At 36.6% G+C, this 21,594-nt stretch overlaps 1 long non-coding RNA gene across 8 annotated transcripts; it reads left to right on the forward strand.

Annotated features, from left to right (window-relative positions):
- The first annotated feature begins 867 nt into the window (after positions 1–867).
- Positions 868–20,351, forward strand: LOC113289914. 8 transcript variants are annotated; one of them, XR_003331257.1, is made up of 9 exons: positions 868–1,131; positions 1,628–1,754; positions 1,906–2,180; positions 2,495–2,605; positions 2,694–2,752; positions 3,177–3,249; positions 3,931–4,138; positions 4,318–4,412; positions 19,940–20,351. It is a non-coding gene; the product is annotated as an uncharacterized LOC113289914 (long non-coding RNA). The 8 variants fall into 8 exon arrangements; XR_003331252.1 differs by lacking the exon at positions 19,940–20,351 and having other exon boundaries at positions 1,291–1,754; positions 4,318–4,581; XR_003331253.1 differs by lacking the exon at positions 19,940–20,351 and having other exon boundaries at positions 1,338–1,754; positions 4,318–4,581.
- The last annotated feature ends 1,243 nt before the right edge of the window (positions 20,352–21,594 follow it).

The following is a 21,594-nucleotide window of genomic DNA, read 5'->3' on the forward strand; positions in this document are numbered from 1 at the left end:
GTGTAACATGCATGGTATGGGTCTTCTTTTCGGTTAGAATTGGCTGGATAGTTGGATTTAAAGAAAACAGGGTTCACGGGTTTGGCTATTCATCTGCGTATATTTGTGGAATGGATTTGGCTGAAATTTAATCGGACTTTTGGTCCGGATTGGTTGCCGAATGACCTGTTTCATTCAAACAGGGACTGTACGTGTGTTGGAATCGATTGAATATGGATGCAACATGGAGTTTGATAAATCAGGGAAGATATATATTCTCGGGTTTATTTCCGGGAATGTGTGCTATAATTGGAGGATTTGCGCATGGCCTGAGAGAGTTTGACTCAAGATAGAATGTGTAGCAACGTGTTGGATGGGTCTCTATAGCTGCAGACGCGTGAGGAGATCAAACAGGAAAATTATCCCCGAGAAAATAGGAAGAAAATATATTGAATTAAACTCGTTATTTGTTGAGATTCAATGCGAATGTTGAGTATAAAAGAGGTGTTGGGATACCATAAGAGGCACTAGTGGAAAAGAGGCTATTTAAGACGTAATGAAACAACACAGATACTTAATGTCTCAAAATCACCTCAAGTCGGATGTGTTGTTGACTAAAGTCAAGTTGTCGTTTTAGTTGGACTTTAGTTGATTTCTGCAATGACACAAACAATTTTGTTGCTGACCAAAGTCAAGTCATCGTAATTGGACTTTCGTTGACTTCCACGACGACACTATTGATGGTATTGTTTATGTAATAGATTTTTAACGCCTATTTGGGGTTGAGAAATCTCATTGATCTAATCCAATGGCTCTGATTCCCCTCTTATCTCACCTAGAAAAGCCTGGCCTATCTTATCTTCTTTTTCTTCTTCTTTTGCCTCTTTCTCTTCTCTACCGAACTCTTCACAGCCGAAACTTTACTCCAAGAAAACCATTTTCTTCCTCATCTCTCCAATCCATTTGCTATATCACGAAGTGATCTTTATGAACCAAAATTCTTTTACTCTTCATCTCACAAATCCATCTGCTATCCCACATAAATCAACAGATATTCATGAACCAAAACAATTAACAGATCTACTCCATGTATTGATGATTCTTGTTCTGCTTTGGTATTATCTAGATCCGTAAATTCTCATATAGAAAAAGGTATAATCAATTTCTCTCTTTGATGTATACTGCTTAATAAATTTAGGGCTTTATTGTTTTTTGTTTTTAAGAAATGACTTTTATGAAATTAATTTTTGGGTTTTTGGTTTTGTTTATAAATTTTTGCTGATAATGGATGGTGCTTCTTATACGGGTAAGAACTAATTTTGCTAGCCTTTTTTTTCATGAACTCTGATTTGCTACAGGGGTTTTGTTTAGTATTCATAAACTCTGAAATTGATCAACGATTTGCTTCAACTGCAATCACACAAACAAATTACCAATTCAAACTTCTTCAAATAATACAATGAATCGTTTGATTTTATGAAATTGGATCAAAAAATAAACAGAGAAAAACCAGAGTTGGGTTTTGTTCTGATTTTTAGGATGATAATGGAACTACTTCAGGGAATTGATGCAATTGGAAATGATAGTTTGATTCTGTTCTAAGTGTTTTCATAATAATACTGATTTAGCTTTAAAAAGTTTTTGATAGAATGGAGGAGCAGTTCACAGGCGGGTATGTGAGCAATTGAACTTGCTCAGATGTTGTTTGATGAAAAAAGCCTGAGAAGGATTTTTTTATTGCACTATTGTAATCGATGGGTACTAGGCGTGGAAAGGTAGAGACTGCTCTTGAAGATTTTGATAATATGCCAGGAAAGAATTCGGTCTCTCCGATTTTGCTACATTTTGTTGGTAAAGATGGTGTTACTTTGTTGTGGGATTTGGCTACAAAATAGCAGCTTAAGAAATTGTATTCACATGATGCAGGTGGTATTATCCATGCTTTGTGTTTTAGTCCAAATGTTCTAGTGGATACATGAACATATAAGGAAGAGTGCAGCTGATTGTAAATGTGTGTGTTTAGAGAAATCATTTGAAGTGCACTGCATACCTTGTGGATTGTATTATCCAACTGTGTGCATGTGAGGGAAAGCTGCAATTTAGCTATTCGAGGCAATGCAGAAACTTATAATGATTAGCACCAGATCGGACCACAACTGCAGATTTGCTTAGTGCATCTCCTCCGAAAGGTCTGATAAGAAGTAAGTTGTAACCTTAAAACTTGTTTGTTTTCTTCTAATCCGGGTGGCTTATTATGTTGCTGCCTGAAACTTAGAACAATAGACTATGCAACCAATTTGATTGAACGAGAAAGTTATTTCAACGGAGAATTTCAATAAACCCAATTTCTTATTTAAAATAAAAGTTAATAATAGATATTCAGACATATATAATTAACCCTATAACTTTGAAGGAAGTTCTCGGTGTTGGACAAACATTTTCCTACACCTTCTTCGTAGGGGTTTCTTTACTAAACTTCAAAATTAATGAATTACTACTGCTTCTTGATATGTAGGTTATCTTGATGTCTCTTGCTTACTTTTGGGGCTTAATGGCTTATATAGCAATGGGAGACATGACGACATGAAAATTTTTTGTTTGGCTATTATCATACAAGCTATTACAAGTAGTTTTCTGTTGTATCTTACAGACCTCTACTAGTTTATGTTATTCATTAATATAATAATGACATTACATACAAAAACTGTGTGCAGGTCTATGTTGTCGTTGGCCCCCCACCGTGCAAGCGGTCATCTAGTCTTAACTATACTTGGTAAGAGACATTAAAGTGTCAATTGTTGTAATTTATAGAGGTAGCCTTGGTTCAACTGTTACTTCCATGTTGTGGTGTATGTGCTCTTATTTATCCTTAGATTTATAATCTGATATCTGCTCATTACTTGTATCTTGCTTGTCTAGAATGGATTATCTGGTTCTCGTTTTCATTTATTTTACAAGTTTTTGTAAGAGGTCAATGGTCAACTTCATAAAGTGGTGGTTATGGGTTGTTTGTCTGTGATATGTATTATTTAGTAACTGGAGACATTTTGATGTTCTCACAATGGAGGATTAACATCTTGTGAGAATCTAAGATTAATATTACCGAAGTTTTGGTATTCAACGTTGGATTCAGTTAAGTCTCCCGTTGGATTCGGTTGAGCTTTGTTCATTAATTTCATCGTGTTTATCTTTTGCAGGGATGAAAGAAAAAACAGTCTCCCGTAGCAAAGTTCCATATGTGGTTGGTCTGATGCAGGCATTTGCTTTTTTGTAAGCACTTTTGACTTGGATTTCCATCTTATGTGCTTTTAACCAAGTTATTAATCCTTCTCAGATCAGTTTCGTGTATGTTGTTGTCTTGTTGATTTATTTTTGGTAGTACCCAGTATTAAAGCACTGTAAAAATGTTTCTCTTTTTTTTTTTTTGCTTTCTCGGAGCTACGACCCTAAATTTTCATTTTTGGTTCTTGGTCTGCGAAATTAATAAGTTTGCTCGCTAGATAGCAGAAGCATATTCGTTGTAGAGTTGTGCTTGTTACCTTCCAGAAAGTATCATCCAAAAGCTTTAAGTTATTAGCAAGATGATAAGGTTTAATTTCCACTCAAGATGAATTTACATTTTGTTCTTGACAACTATTAAGGTTGTTAGTGGCATTTTGACTGAACTTATGTGAAGACAATGGGATGTTCATTATGCATCCCAACATTCTTAACTGAGACATGATTTTGTCCATTGGCCAATAGATCTATGCATGGTAGATTCAAAATGGAAATTTGATGAATTGCTTGTAATGTTAATGACGAGAAAAAATAGCTAGCAGTGACTTAGCAATTAGCATTCTCCCGGAAGAAAGAATATATATCAACGAATTATTATGCACTTGTGCAGTATAAGATCTTTCATTGTAACTTGGCTAGCACATTTTGATTTATTTTTCTCTTCTTTTGCAGCCAAGTGACATCCTATCGGCAGAATTTGGAGTAGCTCTTGCGGTGTGAGCGCACAAGATTCTTCAGTAAACAAGACCTCAAGTAGGCGCGCAAAAGCAAGGGCATATGTCCTCCAAAACTTCGTTGGAGGCTTCCCTTCCCGCTCTTTTATGCTAACGTGTGTACATGTTCTGATCACCATGAAGTAAAGCCTGCATATTGTGAATAAGTATGTCACTTGGCTCTGTTTGTTTGTCCATCAGAGTTGCACTTGGCTCTGTTTGTTTGTCCATCAGATTTACGCTTGGAGTAGCCTTCGTTGGAGGCTACCCTTTTATCCATCAGATTTACACTTGTCTGTTTGTTCTAGTTTGTGGAAAGTACTCTTACTGCTACTGGATTGTGCAGATCAGAAAGTTGTTGAAATTTAAGTTGCAAGGGTGCAAGATGAATCTAAAGTGATGACCGCAGAGAGTGGAACGTAACTTGGGATGGCTCCTGAGGTAAGCATTGTTAGTGTTCTCTTCTAGTTTCCTGCTGTAGCCACAAGGCTCATAACTTTCAGTCTTTTCAGACAGGAACTTATGTTACTACATTGCGTTTTTCAAAATTCTAACATGAAAAAGCGGGGGTCTAACGACCACATCCAATATTTCCAATATACTTTCTAGAGAATCAATTAGACAGTCAGACTCAATCTAGTCAAGCATATCAAAGAATTTTTGTCTCTATCTTTCGATTTAATCTTACTCAAACAAACTGCGAGTCTTAATTTAAATACAAGAGAGATAAACATGGATGGTACCAAAGACCAATATCCAAGTGTCAATCAATTTAAATCAACAACCAAAAGGTCGGATGTTTTAATTGATTGAACAACGCACAACCTGTATTATTTCAATTATATAAATAAATATAATGTGAAAAAAAATAACACAGACACTAGAATTTTGTTAACGAGAAAACCGCAAATGCAGAAAAATCCCGGGACATAGTCCAGATTAAACACACACTGTATTAAGCCGTTACAGACACTAGCCCACTTCAAGGTACATTTAGCTTCTGATCCCAACCAATCTCACACTGATCCAAGGTACAGTTATGCTCATACGTCTCTGATTCCAACAGGATGCTACGTACTTGATTCCCTTAGCTGATCTCACTCACAACTAAGAGTTGCTACGACCCAAAGTCGAAGACTTTAATAAACAAATATGTGTCATACAGAAAATTCTATGATAATAGATAAATTCGTCTCCTGCAAATATACCTATGAGTTTTGTTCCGTTTTTTGATAAATCAAGGTGAACATGAACCTATTGATAATCCGGACTTATATTCCCGAAGAACAGCCTAATATTATCAATCACCTCACAATAGTCTTAATCGACGCAGCGAAAAATAATATTGTGGAATCACAAACGATGAGACGAAGATGTTTGTGGTTATTTTTTATCTTTCCTATCGGAGATATAGATCTCAATCCAATTATTATAATTGTACTCGGAAGATAGAAACAGCAAGATCAGATCACACAACTACAAGAAAAGAAGTAGTATCGGTCTGACTTCACAATCCGAATGAAGTCTTTAAGTCGTTAACCTGGTTTAGAAGAAGAAACCAAAGGTTAAAGGAGAATCGACTCTAGCTTAGCACAACTAGTATCACACATAATATGTGGAGATTAGGTTTCTCAGTTGCTAGAATTCTCCCTTATATATTCTTTCAAATCAGAGTTTGCAATCAATGTTAGGTTAGTAACAAAGCATTCAATATTCACCGTTAGATGAAAACCTGATTAGATTCAAGCTAATATTTATCAACCGTTAGATCGAAAACATAACTTGTTATACACAAATGAAATGCACGTTCCTGGGCTTGTGTAACCGTACCCAAACTTGTACATTAGTTGGTTCAACAATAGTTAACCAAATGGTTAGGCATATGATCAATTTCATATCAACCATGTTCTTCTTCACCATAACTAGTTCAAATGACTCAAATGAACTGGTTAGAAAGTTGTTCAATTGCAAAGAAATCTTATGTATTACACAAGACACAATTGAAGCAAAAACGATTTGATTCACATGAATCGGTTCATGAACTCTATAGCCACGGTTTGAATTGCATTCCTTAGTTTATAAAGATAATTCACTAAACATCGTTTTTAGACATAACCTACTCAAGTTCGCGGTCTGGGTTCGCGGATGGAGTTCACAAACTCCAGCAGAAATTCTCGGGTTCGAGAACTTCGCCAGTTCGCGGACTGGGTTTGCGGACTGAGTTCGCGGACTTAGTTCACGCACTACTGCGGTTCACCTGATCGACAAAGTTCGCAAACTTCGGTTCAAGCAATAAGGACTTATACATATATGTGTATCCACAAGAATGCTCATATCCTCTAAATGGTTATATAATCTAAACTCTCATTTCCACAACAATGCTCATATCCTCTAAATGGTTATATAGTCTAAACTCTCATTTCAATCATTAAAACATTTTCATAGGACGTTATATAGTTGTTATTCACAAACCATTTCTCGTCAGAGCAATTTTCAAAGTGATTGAAACATAACATGACTTTCGTCACTAGGTAAAGATGAACTTGGCTAAAGCGAAAGCTTTACCAACACATATTTCGAGAAATAGATAGGCGAGGTAAACTCGGGTCGAAATATCAAATGTGTATAATCTAAGTCTATATAGCAAAACGACTTTTGTCTCAAGATAGGAGATAAATAGACTTTTGAGTAAATAGATAAGTTTAAGTCTCCACATACTTTTTAGTCGATGAAGATCCACCAGTTCTTTGAGTAGTCCTTCGTCTTGTATGATGATTGCCATGGAGTTCTTGAGCTCAACTATACTTTCTATCCTAGTCCGAGACCTTAGATATATAAGACTAGAAATCAAGACTTATAGTTTTGATCACTAACATTGACAAACATGCTTGAGAAAGCAACGCACGCGAGTTCGACCGAGCAATGCTCTAACAATTTTCCCCTTTGTCAATTTTAGTAACAAAACTATCAATACATATGGAATACAAAAAAATATATAAATAAACTTTTGTAGCTCCTATTCCGCAAGCCTAATCTTGAACATTACTTGAAATCTTCGTCACGTCCAAGTACTCCAATGATCTCAGAGGTTGTAAGTTTAGCATCACCGTTGTTGAAAATACGTAGCTATAACAACGAGAAAACAAAAGTTCTCAATTATTTTTATACAATGTCATAATATCATTACACATCGTCAAAGTTCAATTGTATCACAACTTTAACAATTATAATATGGTGATATGTCACTCACCCTTAGTCAATACTCCATCTCACATGGAAACCACTCCCCCTTACATAATGATCCGAAAACCATATGTATTTGAAACTTTAACAATTATGATATGGTGATATGTCACTCACCCTTAGTCAATACTCCATCTCACATGGAAACCACTCCCCCTTACATAATGATCCGAAAACCATATGTATTTGTAACTTTAACAATTATGATATGGTGATATGTCACTCATCCTTAGTCAATACTCCATCTCACATGGAAACCATTCCCCCTTACATAATGATCCGAAAACCATATGTATTTGTAGTGTGAACTACATATTAATTCTCCCCATTTTTGTCAATAAAATTGGCAAAGGTACAAGAATGGGATCCTAATGAAATTTCCGAAAGAGACATTTCATGACCAAAAGAAAGCATATATCATCTTATTTAGATGCAAGCCTAAAGCCGAAACTAAATGCATTCATCAAGGAGTCTATCAAGATACAAGATAACCCCTAAAATATTCCACAGCCGCACTCCCCACAAAGATTTGGAAATTAAGCACAAATTCAAAAGAACTCTCCTTTATTATATGTCATTCCCGAAAGAACAACAAGAACGACCTTAATTTCAAAAAGAAAAGAAGGATTTTATACTAAACAACCTAACAGAAAATCAACCTATGTAAACAAATGCAAACCGGACACAAACACTTACTGGAGTTCCAACTCAATTGCCCAAAAGATCGAGATAAGCACAGGGGCAAGAGTCATGGAAACAATTAATGAACTAGAACAACACCAGTAGACTGTCTCAAGTGTTGAAACGTAGCAGTGTCTAATGGTTTGGTGAGAATGTCAGCCAGTTGTTGTTCGGGAGGCACAAATTCCATATTTATGATACCGTTCTCATAGAGATCTCGAATAGAATGGTACCTTATGTCAATGTGCTTTGTTCTTGAGTGCTCAACGGGATTTTCAGTGATTTGAATCGCGCTAGAGTTATCACAAAAGATCTTCATTATTCCAGTATCAACTCCATAGTCAGCTAGCATTTGTTTCATCCATATAAGTTGAGTACAACATGACCCAGCAACAATATACTCTTCTTCGCATGTAGACAAGGATTGTGAATTTTGTTTCTTGCTATGCCAAGCCACAAGATTCAGTCCTACATAGTAGAATCCCCCTGATGTACTTTTTCTTTCTTCTACACATCCTGCCCAATCAACATCTGAATAAGAAGAAAGGTCAGTGTTAGTATTAAAAGTGTAGGAAAGACCATACCCGACAGTGTGATTGATATATCGTATGATCCTCTTTGCAACTGCAAGATGAGATTCCTTTGGATTAGCCTGAAATCTAGCACAACAACGAACACTAAAAGAAATATCAGGTCTAGTAGCTGTAAGATATAAAAGGCTACCAATAATAGATCGATACAATTTTTGATTTACTTTTACTCATTTCTCATCTCTATGGAGTTTACCAGTAGTGGGCATAGGTGTCAGTTTTGGAGATGACTTATCCAGACCGAATCTTGTCACAAGATCCCTTGCATACTTTTCCTGCGATAAGTAAATTCCATCCTTATGTTGTTGAATTTGTAATCCTAAGAAGAACTTTAATTCACCAACATTTCTCATTTCAAATTCTTTAGCAAGTGAAACTTGGAAATCCTTTGCAAGCTTCTTATAAGTTGAACCATAGATAATTTCATCTACATAGACTTGAGCAATGACAACATCTTTCCCACTCCATTTGGTAAACAAGGTTTTATCAGCTCCGCCTCTTGTAAAACCTTTCCTAATAAGAGAAGTGGTAAGTTTTTCAAACCAGGATTTAGGTGCTTGTTTTAACCCATATAATGCCTTTTTGAGCTTAAGGACATGATTTGGGAAATCAAGGTTTTCAAATCCTTAAGGTTGAGCAACATAGACTTCCTCTTTTAAGATTCCGTTTAAAAGCGCGGATTAAATATCCATTTGGAAAAGTTTGACCTTGAGAAAACAAGCATGAGTTAATAAAAGTCTAATGGATTCAAGGCGTTCCACAGGAGCAAAGGTTTCGTCAAAGTTGATACCTTCAATTTGTGAGTATCCTTGAGCGACAAGTCTGGCTTTATTTCTGATGATTGTGCCAAATTCATCAGACTTGTTCTTGAATATCCATTTCGTACCAACAATATTAATATTGGAGGGACAAGGTACAAGTTCCCATACGTCTTGTCTCTGAAATTGATTTAACTCTTCATGCGTTGCATTTACCCAGAAGGGATCGCTAAGAGCTTCATCAATATTTCTTGGTTCTACTTGTGACAAATAACAACCAAAATTGCACATGTTTTGAAGTTGTCCTCTAGTTTTAGCTGTAGAATCTCTTCCTCCAATAATATTGTTGGGATCATGATTCCTTTGAACCCAGAGGTGTCGTGGAGGGACACGTTCTTGTTCGTCAGGAGTAGCCTGATCATTGCTATTCTACTCATCACTAGAAATATCAGGATCAGTAACAATTGGGATGACTTCAACTGAATCTGGTATTTCTTTGACTTTCTCAATTGTCTCAGTTGGAGGCAATTCAACAGGAGGATTATCATGATGAAAGTTACTAATATCATCAATGATAACATTAGAAGATTTCATCATGACTTGGGTTCTGAGATTAAGTACTCGAAAACCACGACCATCAGAAGCATAGCCAAGGAAGATACCTTCATCACTTTTGGTATCAAATTTCCCTATCTGTTCTCGATCTTTTAGAATGTAGTACTTACTACCTAACACTCTAAGATAGTGTAAGTTGGGTTTTCTACCATACCACAACTCATAAGGAGAATTGAGGGTTTTAGACCGTAAGTAGACACGGTTGATTAAATAGCATGCTGTAAAGACAGCTTCTCCCCAAAACCTTAAAGGTAAGTTTTTGTTATGGAGCATTACCCTGGCCATTTCCTGAATGTTTCTGTTTTTTCTTTCTGCAACTCCATTAGCTTGAGGAGTAATGAGTGGAGAATATTGTTGAATAATTCTCAGTTCGTCACAGAGTTCAAATACTTTGGTGTCCTTGAATTCAGCTCCACGGTCGCTTCTAATCTTCTTCAGTTTGCGACCTTGTTCGTTATGGATTCTATTAACAATAATCTTGAATTCATCAAGGGTTTCATTCTTATGAGATAGAAATGCAACCCAAGTGAACTTGTGTTGATGGTGGTTTTTAGTTCAGGGTCAAAATCGTAAAACCCTATATTTAGCGTTGTCATCCTGCAAAGGAACAAAAGCCATTTGAAAGTGATGAGTGTTCAAACCTCTTTACTTATATATGTATCGACCAATTCGTCATATATATGAAATTTATCAGAGTGGTTCATCAATCCCAGATATTCTATAAAGTTCAACCTATCGCATTAGTTGTTAATGAATTGACCTGCCTGATATTTTCTTATGCTATGTTCTCAGCCGAACTCTCATTATCAACATGACATGACTATGAAGTGTTCACTCTCAGCAGAGTAGCATTAATCTCCCGAAATGCCAGTATTGAGATCTGCATGAAAATACCCCACGGGCTACATCACTCTCTGACAAAAAGAATCTCATATCAACACGCTTTTAAGACAGCTCACTCGCGCTTGAATTCCTTAAAGGAAAATATAGACTGATTATATCTGTCTCGGAAACGATCACGCCCACACAATTTGGCCGCATAATTCAACAAACCTAGACCACTCCTGGCAGAACTAGGTAATTACTGCATTGACCGGTTGTGGGCCCACCAACGTCCCAACCGATCGGACCATGCCTAAGTATATCCCAACGTTGTCAAACGCTAACCCTAAGTAGGGAGGTCGCGTTGTTTGGAAGAAGCTCGAACGAACTAGGCTGTTCAAAACGGTCTTAGAAAGCATCACGAACGTCCAACTTTGCCAGCCTGGTTGCACGGCTTGGATTCTTCTACGAACCGTTAAGGAAGCGCAAGCATGATCATCAGCGGGCCAACTAGTACCCTAGTCGATCGACTCGCATGCGGAATAACCTATAGGGTGCTCAATCGCTTACCCAAACATGGGTGTTCACGCTGTGTAAAATAGCTCAAACGAATTGAAACCCGCAAAGACAGTCTCAAAATACATCACGTCCGTCCAACTTAGCTGGCCTAGATAGCATCTTGAACGACCAGAGCAGTACTGGCATGTACACCAGCGACCCAGCTACACCCATGATTGGTCGACTTGCTCACAGCAAGCCAAGAACGTATACAATCGTTCACCCAAACTAGGATGATCGCGCAGCCTTGAAAACCCTAAATTGAATAAGCGGCTTTACACAACTGCCGCTAATCGATCGTATCCGTCCAACTTCACCAACTTAATTGAACGGCTTAGATCGTGCTTCAAATGATCAAGTAGATACCAACGTGTTCAATATCGAACCAACTCCACACGTGAAGGATCGACTTGCTTATAGCAAGACTAAAGCGCACCAAAACACCAGTCCAAAGAAGCGTGAACATGTTGTTTCAAAAAACCTAAAAATTACTTTGCGGCAATACGTTACTGCCGCAAATCGATCTTTGACCAATCATCTTCGCCAGACGATTTGAGTGGCTTAGATTTAACCTCAAACGACATTGAGGACATCAACGTGATCACTGTCATCCCGACTTCACGTGTGACTAACCGACTTGCTCGAGCTGACGATCGAAGCCTCGAATCACTCGCCCAAAGAGGGTGACCGCGCGGCCCCCTAAACCTAAAGCCGCGTCAATGGCAGTTTGAAACTGCCGCAAATGATCACAACCATCCAACTTTTCCAGCCTAGTTGGATGTAATAGATCTATTTTTAGAAAACAAGCAAAGCAACATTGTGAAGACCGGCCATCCTTCTTCCGCATGAGGCGATTGACCAAGTAATGGCGTGTCCCTAGAGCCGCCAAACGACCACCCAAAGGTGGTCGATCATGCTTTCTCTTTTAAGATGCTTATCCGCGACTTATTCAAACAGGCTCAAACATAATGATGCTTCATACACATCGATTAATTTGAGCTGCTTTACATGCGTCGAATACATACATATTTTAGATTGGCCTCATAAACAACTTAGTTGTTTCACCTAATAGCACCATGCTATTCTCCGCGGGTCCCACGACCCACTTATTCGAGACATCAAACATGTCACAAACTTGGAGATGCCTACTGGGTATTGGTATGACGGTTTACAGTGTGCGGCGTGCAACGCGTCCATTACGAGAACGTGTCAGGAAAGATGGGCGGTTAACAATAGTGAGAGTGGTGGAAGAACGTGTAATCAGTTTCCCCTCATAACGGAAATGCGATAATCATTACCTTCCGCACAAACCCACTCCTTCACTACTTCACTTCCTCCACTTCCTAAGAGATCAGAGGTTTGCGCTCAATGACTTGTATAAATAGGCTTTCAGCCTATTTCAACGACAACACAGAAAAAACCAAGTGTTGTCACAGTATCCAGAAAACACCCAGAACTGATAGCTTACATTGTGCAAGCCAGTTCAACATTCTGATACAAGTCATAAACAACAAACACCTTCACAATCTCAACACCTTTTTCGCTTCCCTCCCTAAGATCAACCCTTCTCCTTCACCTTGTGACAGGATTGAATCTGGAACGACCATTTCTTGGTTTAGGCCAAAGTCTTACAGATTGATTTCTCGAACCTAAAAGCACTCCCGTGCAGTGCATTTGTTTAGGGTTTGAACTCGTTTCTCATCAACACAACCCAAATTACCAAAAACAACAGAATCAGTTTTTACCCCAAAACAACCTGGTGTAATCATCTACCATAACCAAAGCATACTTCTTACCAGTAACCGTGGGTTGTTGAATTTTTCCGAAGAGATCCATATGAATTAAATCAAGTGGAGCTTTAGTGAGAATATCTCGAGATGATTTATGGTGAACTTTCGTTTGTTTACCCTTTTGACAGGCACCACATACACCTTCAATCTTTGCATTTATTTTGGGAACGCCTGTAACAAGTTCTTTGTTAATGATCTTAGTTAGAAGACGATAGTTGATGTGACCAAAACGCTCATGCCAAAGATGTGTAGATTCCACTTTAGTCAAATTGCAACAATTGCTGAACTGAGTATCCAGAAGATAACAGTTATTTTTGCCACGAATTCCCTGAAAAATTACTTTCCCAGTTTTGTCTACAATGTCACATCCATTTGCATTGAAAACAACTCGATGACCCGTCACAGATTTGACTAATAACTCATGAATTTGCGGTACGCCTGGTAATTTGCGGTCACACCTTTTACGTAGACTACATCATGAATTTCAGGTACGCCTGGTAATTTGATCGTTCCCTTCTTGCTTATGTAGCGACAACTCCCATCTCCGAATGTTACTGGTCCGCCTTCATAGTCATCTGAAGAGATAAACCAAGTGAGATCACCTGTTATATATCTGCTATATCCACTGTCAAGAAACCATTGAATAGGTGATGTTGATTTTAAAGCAAACACTCCCATGCTATTAGTACTATTTTGATTAGAATTTCCTGATAGTTTTGTGTGTCTTTTTAGAGATGCAACGAGTTGTTTAGTTTTCTTGTGAAGATTACTTGCAACTTTTGATCTCTTTTGAAAAGACACACAAACATGTTGAAAGTGATTAGAGGAATCACAAAACAAACATGGGCCAACACGTTTTAGTTTGGCAGAGTAGTTCTGAGTCATATCAGTTTTCGCAACATTTACTCGTTGTTTATCACCTGATATGTGATCATTCTTCAGAGAAGAACGTCTGGAGTTACTCACATCCATTAAAGGATTTATAATGGGTTTCAAATCCTTAAGTATTGCAATTTCCGCAACAAGATCAGATTTGATCCGAATTTGTTCATCCAACCTTTTCTGGAGAGTAACCAGTTTATTAGAACATCTTCTACGATTGGTTTTTAAACCTGGTGAAGCATTACAAGAGACTTTATCGTCCATAGAGTCAGATCGCTACAAACACAGACTTGTAAGGTCTTAAACGTGTTTGCCTTCTCTGATACCAATTGAAAAAGTGGGGATCTAACAACCACACCCAATATTTCGCTTAGCAATCTGTATGGACAAACTTCAATATACTTTATAGAGAATCAACTAGACAGTCAGACTCAATCAAGACAAAAAGTATATCAAAGAGTTTTTATCTTTATCTCTCGATTTAAATCTTACTCAAGCAAACAACGAGTCTCAATTTAAATACAAGAGAGATAAACTTGGATGGTCCCAAAGACCAATATCCAAGTGTCAATCAATTTAAATCAACAACCAAAAGGTCGGGTATTCTAATTGATTGAACAACGCACAAACTGTATTATTTCAATTATATAAACAAATATAATGCAGAAAAGAACAGACACCATACTTTTGTTAACGAGGAAACCGCAAATGCAAAAAAATTCCGGGACCTAGTCCATATTGAACACACACTGTATTAAGCCGTTACATACACTAGCCTACTCCAAACTAACTTCGGTCTGGACTGTAGTTGAACCCCAACCAATCTCATACTAATCCAAGGTACAGTTATGCTCCTACGTCTCTGATCCCAGCAGGATGCTACGTACTTGATTCTCTTAGCTGATCTCACCCACAACTAAGAGTTGCTACGACCCAAAGTCGAAGACTTTAATATACAAATCTGTATCACACAGAAAAGTCTACGATAATAGATAAATCCGTCTCCCACGAATATACCTATACAATAGTCTTAATCGACGCAGCGAAAAAAGATATTGTGGAATCACAAACGATGAGACGAAGATGTTTGTGATTACTTTTTATCTTGCCTATCGGAGATAGAAATCTCAAGCCAATTATTACAATTGTACTCGTACGATAGAAACAACAAGAATAGATCACACAACTACAAGAAAAGTAGTATCGGTCTGGCTTCACAATCCCAGTGAAGTCTTTAAGTCGTTAACCTGGTTTAGAAGAAGAAACCAAAGGTTAAAGGAGAATCGACTCTAGCTTAGCACAACTAGTATCACACAGAATGTGTGGGGATTACTTTCCCAGTTGCTAGAGTTCTACCTTATATAGTCTTTCAAATCAGGGTTTGCAATCAATGTTAGCTTAGTAACAAAGCCTTCAATATTCACCGTTAGATGAAAACCTGATTAAATTCAAGCTAATATTTATCAACCGTTAGATCGAAAACATAGCTTGTTATACACAAATTAAATGCACGTTCCTGGGCTTGTGTAACCGTACCGAAACTTGTACATTAGTTGGTTCAACAATAGTTAACCAAATGGTTAGCCATATGATCAATTTCATATCAACCATGTTCTTTTTCACCATAACTAGTTCAAATGACTCAAATGAACTAGTTAGAGAGTTGTTCAATTGCAAGGAAATCTTATGTACTACACAAGACACAGTTGAAGCAAAAACGATTTGATTCACATGAATCGATTCATGAACTCTATAGCCACGGTTTGCAATTGCATTCCTTAGTTTATAAAGATAAGTTCACTAAACATCGTTTTTAAACATAACCTACTCAAGTTCGCGGACTGGGTTCGCGGACTTAAGTTCCTGGATGGAGTTCACAAACTCCAGCAGAAATTCTCGGCTTTGAGAACTTCGCCAGTTCGCGGACTGAGTTCGCGGACTTAGCTGACGCACTACTCCGGTTCACTTGATCAATAAAGTTCGCAAACTTCAGTTCAAGCAATAAGGACTTATACATGTATGTGTTTCCACAACAATGCTCATATCCTCCAAATGGTTATATAGTCCAAACTCTCATTTCAATCATTGAAACATTCTCAGAGGACGTTATATAGTTGTCATTCACAAACCATTTCTCGTCAGAGCAATTTTCAAAGTGATTGAAACATAACATGGCTTTCGTCACTAGGTAAAGATGAACTTGGCTAAAGCGAAAGCTTTACCAACACATATTTCGAGAAATATATAAGCGAGGTAAACTTGGCTCGAAATACCAAATGTGTATAATCTAAGTCTATATAGCAAAATGACTTTTGTCTCAAGATAAGAGATAAATAGACTTTTGAGTGATAGATAAGTTCAAGTCTCCACATACCTTTTAGTCGATGAAGATCCACCAGTTCCTTGAGTAGTCCTTCGTCTTGTATGATGATTTCCATGGAGTTCTTGAGCTCAACTATACTTTCTATCCTAGTCCGAAACCTTAGCTGTAGTAGACTAAAAATCAAGACTTATAGTTTTGATCACTAACATTGACAAACATGTCTGCGATAGCAACACATGCGAGTTCGACCGAGCAATGCTCTAACATAACATTTGGACATTCATCTATATCCTCCATGTTGGTTTCTGTGCAAATTATGATGACCCTGTTAGAGCACTGCTCGGTTGAACCCACTAGCGTTGGTATGTCAAGTTAGTTGTCAATTTTAGTTGCCAAAATGCAGACTAGATTAGGTCTAAGAAGTTGAATCGAAGCTATCCTTCAAGAATGAAGATTGAAGATTGAAGACTATAAGAAGACATCAACAAGTACTTCATCAACAAAGGTATGTGATTGATTTCATTTGGATTCTTGTTCAATTCTACCTTTCTAATCTATCAAGATAAATGCTCACTCTATGGAACAATTCCAATGACGGTAAATGTACATTTATGTATATATACTTGAGGTTATTTGATTCATGACCTTGGATATAATAACCTTTTTCCTTATAAAGAATCTCATGTTATAGTGAATGAGGTTACCAATCCAACGAGCCAAGAATCACTCAATTCCGAGTTATAACGATGAAGTTATGAGTGATTTATTAGAGTAATAATTATAAGTGTTGCTGTAATTGTTACAATTCGTTAGTAGGAAACAATCCATGGGTTGTTCAGTAACTTGATCTCATGAGAGACTTTCAATGATTGGTTCTTAGTTCGCATCTCTTTGTGGGTTTTCTGAAATCCAATATATAAATCCTTATCTCTGGAGTAAGGTCACTCTTGTTGTTCTTTCGGGAATAACATCAAATGGGGAGAGTTCTTTTGAACTTGTGCCTAATGGTCATATCTTGAGGGTTGTGCGGCTGTGGAATTTTAGAGAGGTTATCTTGTATCTTTAAAATCCTTGATGAATGCATTTATCTTCGGCTTTATGATTGCATCTAAATTAGTTGGTATGTATTTTTTTCTTTTAGTCATGAAATGTCTCTTTCGGAAATTTCATTATGATCTCGTTCTTGTACGTTTGCCAATTTTATTGACAAAAAGGGAGAGAATTAATATGTAGTTCACACTATAAATACATATGGTTTTCGGATCATTATGTAAGGGGGAGTGGTTTCCATGTGAGATGGAGTATTGACTAAGGGGGAGTGATACATATCACCATAGTATTATTGTCAAAGTTGTGATACAATGAAACTTTGATGCTTTGTAATAATACTATGATGGATCTTCAACAAGTACAGGATGAACACATGAAGAGTTGAAGAACCAAGGAAATCAAGCATGTAGGATTTTGGTTTCGTCAAGTACAATACATATGTAAAATGGTTTTGTCACTAAAATTGACAAAGGGGGAGATTGTTAGAGCATTGATCGGTTGAACCCACTAGCGTTGGTATGTCAAGTTAGTTGTCAATTTTAGTTGCCAAAATTCATTCTTGCTTTAGCATACTAAAGATAGTTTCAGACTAGATTAGGTCTAAGAAGTTGAATCGAATCTATCCTTAAAGGATGAAGATTGAAGATTGAAGACTACAAGAAGACATCAACAAGTACTTCATCAACAAAGGTATGTGATTTATTTCATTTTGATTCTTGTTCAATTCTACCTTTCTAACCTATCAAGATAAATGCTCACTCTATGGAACAATTCCAATGACGATAAATATACATTTATGTATACATATTTGAGGTTATTTGATTCATGACCTTGAATATAATAACCTTTTTCCTTATAAAGAATCTCACGTTATAGTGAATGAGCTTACGAATCTAACGAGCCAAGAATCACTCAATTCCGAGTTATAACGATGAAGTTATGAGTGATTTATTAAAGTAACAAGTATAAGTGTTGCTGTAATTTTTACAGTTCGTTAGTAGGAAACAATCCATGTGTTGTTTGTAATAGTTCACGGACTTGGGCCAAATTACGTGATTAAAAGCTATTTTTGGTCAAGTTGGTGATGTTTCCTAGTCTAGGCAACATGGCTATTAATCCAAACATATTTGATTACCATATTAAAGTGTTTGTGATAACTTTTAATTCCTGCCTAAGTTAAAATGTGATTTATTCACATAAATAAATATTTGCTAATTAATTAATTATTTAATTATTTATGCATAATATTTATAACTTAGGAAAGACTCCCATAATTAGGAGAGTCTTGAAAAAGGGAAGTAGCTTTGCTTAGCTTCCAAGCTATTGTTCACTATAAATAAAGGGTTCGTGAGTTTACACGTTTTTCATCCCCTTTTGGAAAATTGGCGTAAGCTTTACAGGTTGTTTCCATGTCTTCTGTTCTTCGTGAACAAGAGTGAGATAAAAGTCTTTGTATTTGGGATCACAAAGCCAAGTTGGATTTAATCTTCGTGATTGATCATACAACTTGTAATCTAGGTTTTTCACCTCTTGTCTATTCTAAGGTTTTCTCTTCTGATATAATACCATTCAAGGGTTGTTGATCATAAACCCTAGGTTTTGATAGATTTCAGTTTCCGATGGTATACCAACACTTGTTAGTCGAAATCGTAAGCTAGAAAGAAAACTTCGATTAAGGTATCTCGTAAAAATACTTAAGAAGATATCTCTAGATTTATTCTAGTTGTTCTTGTTGTAGAATTATTAGGGTTTTCTTAACTTGGAAATTGATCTTTGGAATCACCCAAGTTTAGTTACGGAAATCAGGTTCACGGACTCATTGTGTGTACGTATATTGATTGTAAGTTAAAACCCTAATCTACAAGTTTGTTTTGGTATTACTTTTACCTAGTAATTGTTTTTATCAAAATAAACACAAGATTTCCAAAACCTTGATTCACATCTAAAGGGAAATCAAACCGGTGTTTTGTGCAAACAAAATATCAAATCGTATCATTCGTGTTGGTGTATCTTCTAAAGAGAACTTTGGGTTCTGCTAGAAGATTTGTGTGAAGAGTTCCTAAAGAGAATCGTTATTCTGCTAGGAGTTCGATAAGTACTGAAGCAGGTATTACATCTAGTCCGAATAGGTAGTAGAAAATTGGTGTAACAACTTTTAATCAGTGTGTATTTATTCTGGAATAGGTCCCGGAGTTTTTCTGAATTTGCGGTTTCCTCATTAACAAAATTCTAGTGTCTGTGTTATTTCTTTTCCGCATTATATTTAATTTATATAATAGAAATATCACAGGTTGTGCGTTAAGATCAATCATTTCTTTTATCCGACCTTTGGGTTGTTGAGTGAAATTATTGACACTTGAACATTGGTCTTTGGTACCGTTCAAGTTAATCCTCTTATATTCAATCGGGCTCTCAAATTCCTATTTGCTGATTGCGAATTGAATCAAGAGATGGAGATATAAAACTCTTCGATATACTTTTTATAGATTGAGTCTAACTGTCTAGTTGATTCTCTTGAAAGTGTATTGGAGTTTGTCTATTCAGATTTCCAAACGAAATATTGGGTGTGGTTGTTAGACCTCCGCTTTTTCAGACCCTAGCAGATAGACAATAAAAATTTGGAAAACTGAGGTTACGTCGCAACCACAACATGTAGGTCATAGAGCAAAGCCTTACAATCACAAGGCAAACATTTTCAGTTTCACAATGGTGTTGTAGGAGATGCTAACTAGAAAGGTAAAAACTCTAGTAAAATTTTGTTTGGAAACTGAACATGGCGAAAATGGTGAGATCGTTGTTTCTTCTAGATAAGGAAATGTTGGAAAGGGTTGTGCTTCTACAAGATCTTCTCTCAAGCAAGCTGGTGCCAAGGTCCTAATGACTGAAATTGTGGTTGAAATTTTTAGGACTTGTTGTATCACTTCTCTTTAAGAAACCTTAATAATAGGGAGTTGAATCCTTTTTTTTAATGATTTTGGACTAAATTTATGAGCACGTTTCAATGTAATGGAGCTGTCATTTGTTACTAGATGATTCAGGTTTATTTGGAATTATAATTTTAATTTGAATTTGAATTTGAATTTTAGTATTTTAATATATATTGTCATTTGAATTTCACTTGAATTTGAGAATTTTAGTAATTTCATTTGAACTTGAATTGTCATTTGAATTTCAATGCAATTTGAGTTTCATTTTAGTATAATTTGAATTTGAATAAGAACTATTTCAGCCCAGTCAGAATAACTGGAGTCAGCCAATCAGACCTGACTTATTTTTTGATAGTATTTAAATTAATCAAATCAACGACGTAATCCAGGTGTCGTGTATAGCGACGCTCTGAAAGCATCGTAATTAAAGGGCAACTAGATAGTGTCGTTCCAGAAAAAGACACTAAATCTACGGCACTTTCAGCAGCAGTCTGAAAGTGTCGTTTAAATCGTTAGAACGACATTATCTGACTATCTTAAATCGGTTGTTTTCCACTAGTGAGGGTTATCGAGAGTGAGGGGTAGTGCAGAGCATCAAACAAATCGCTGCAGAGCGATTCTGTAGGAGCAGCAGAGAAGAAGAAGGAGAAGTTGCAGACGACACCACAAAAGTGTCGTTCTGAAGAACACGAAGAACAGATACAAAAGAGCTATCGTTGTTGAACAGTGTCTGCGATAGTACCTTTGTAACAGTTAGGTTTAATTGCAACACCCGGCTTGTAACAGTGACGTCTGTAACATCACTACAGAGTTGCAAATCTCTGTCTTATAAAAATTTTCAATAAAAACACTTTTTGAGCTATGAAATATTGTTTTGAGTGTGTTTTTATCATGATGAGCTAAACCACATCACTGGGACAAAGGAGGAAGCTGGATTCCATCTATGTGGTAACTTGAATTAATTCTTATTTACTTTTTGCACTGTTTATTAATTGTACTATGATTTTTATTGAATGATTGTTATTTCAATTGATGGGTCATTCTTAGCTTAAATGATTTGATGTCCTATGCTTTAGATTTACAGTCATTGCTTTTAAAAATATATCTTGACAAATATTAAGAGTTAATAAATTTTATTATTTGAGACATAATTATCCTAGGATTAATTTCTGAACCACATGAGTATGAGAAGCAGTGAAATCCTAAGTCCCAGTAACTCTTACTTTTTTTTACCTTTGTTTAATATTTTTGCCAGTTTCAGTATTTTCTTTTATTAAGTCTAAAATCAATACCTTCCCAAGTCCAAGAAACGAATTCCCTACTTATCACTGTAAAAACTGCATCATTTCGTTGTTTGTAGCTTTGCAAACAAATAGATGTGGGT

The sequence above is a fragment of the Papaver somniferum genome, chromosome 6 (assembly GCF_003573695.1).
Source record: "Papaver somniferum cultivar HN1 chromosome 6, ASM357369v1, whole genome shotgun sequence".
NCBI classification, from domain to species: Eukaryota; Viridiplantae; Streptophyta; class Magnoliopsida; order Ranunculales; family Papaveraceae; genus Papaver; species Papaver somniferum.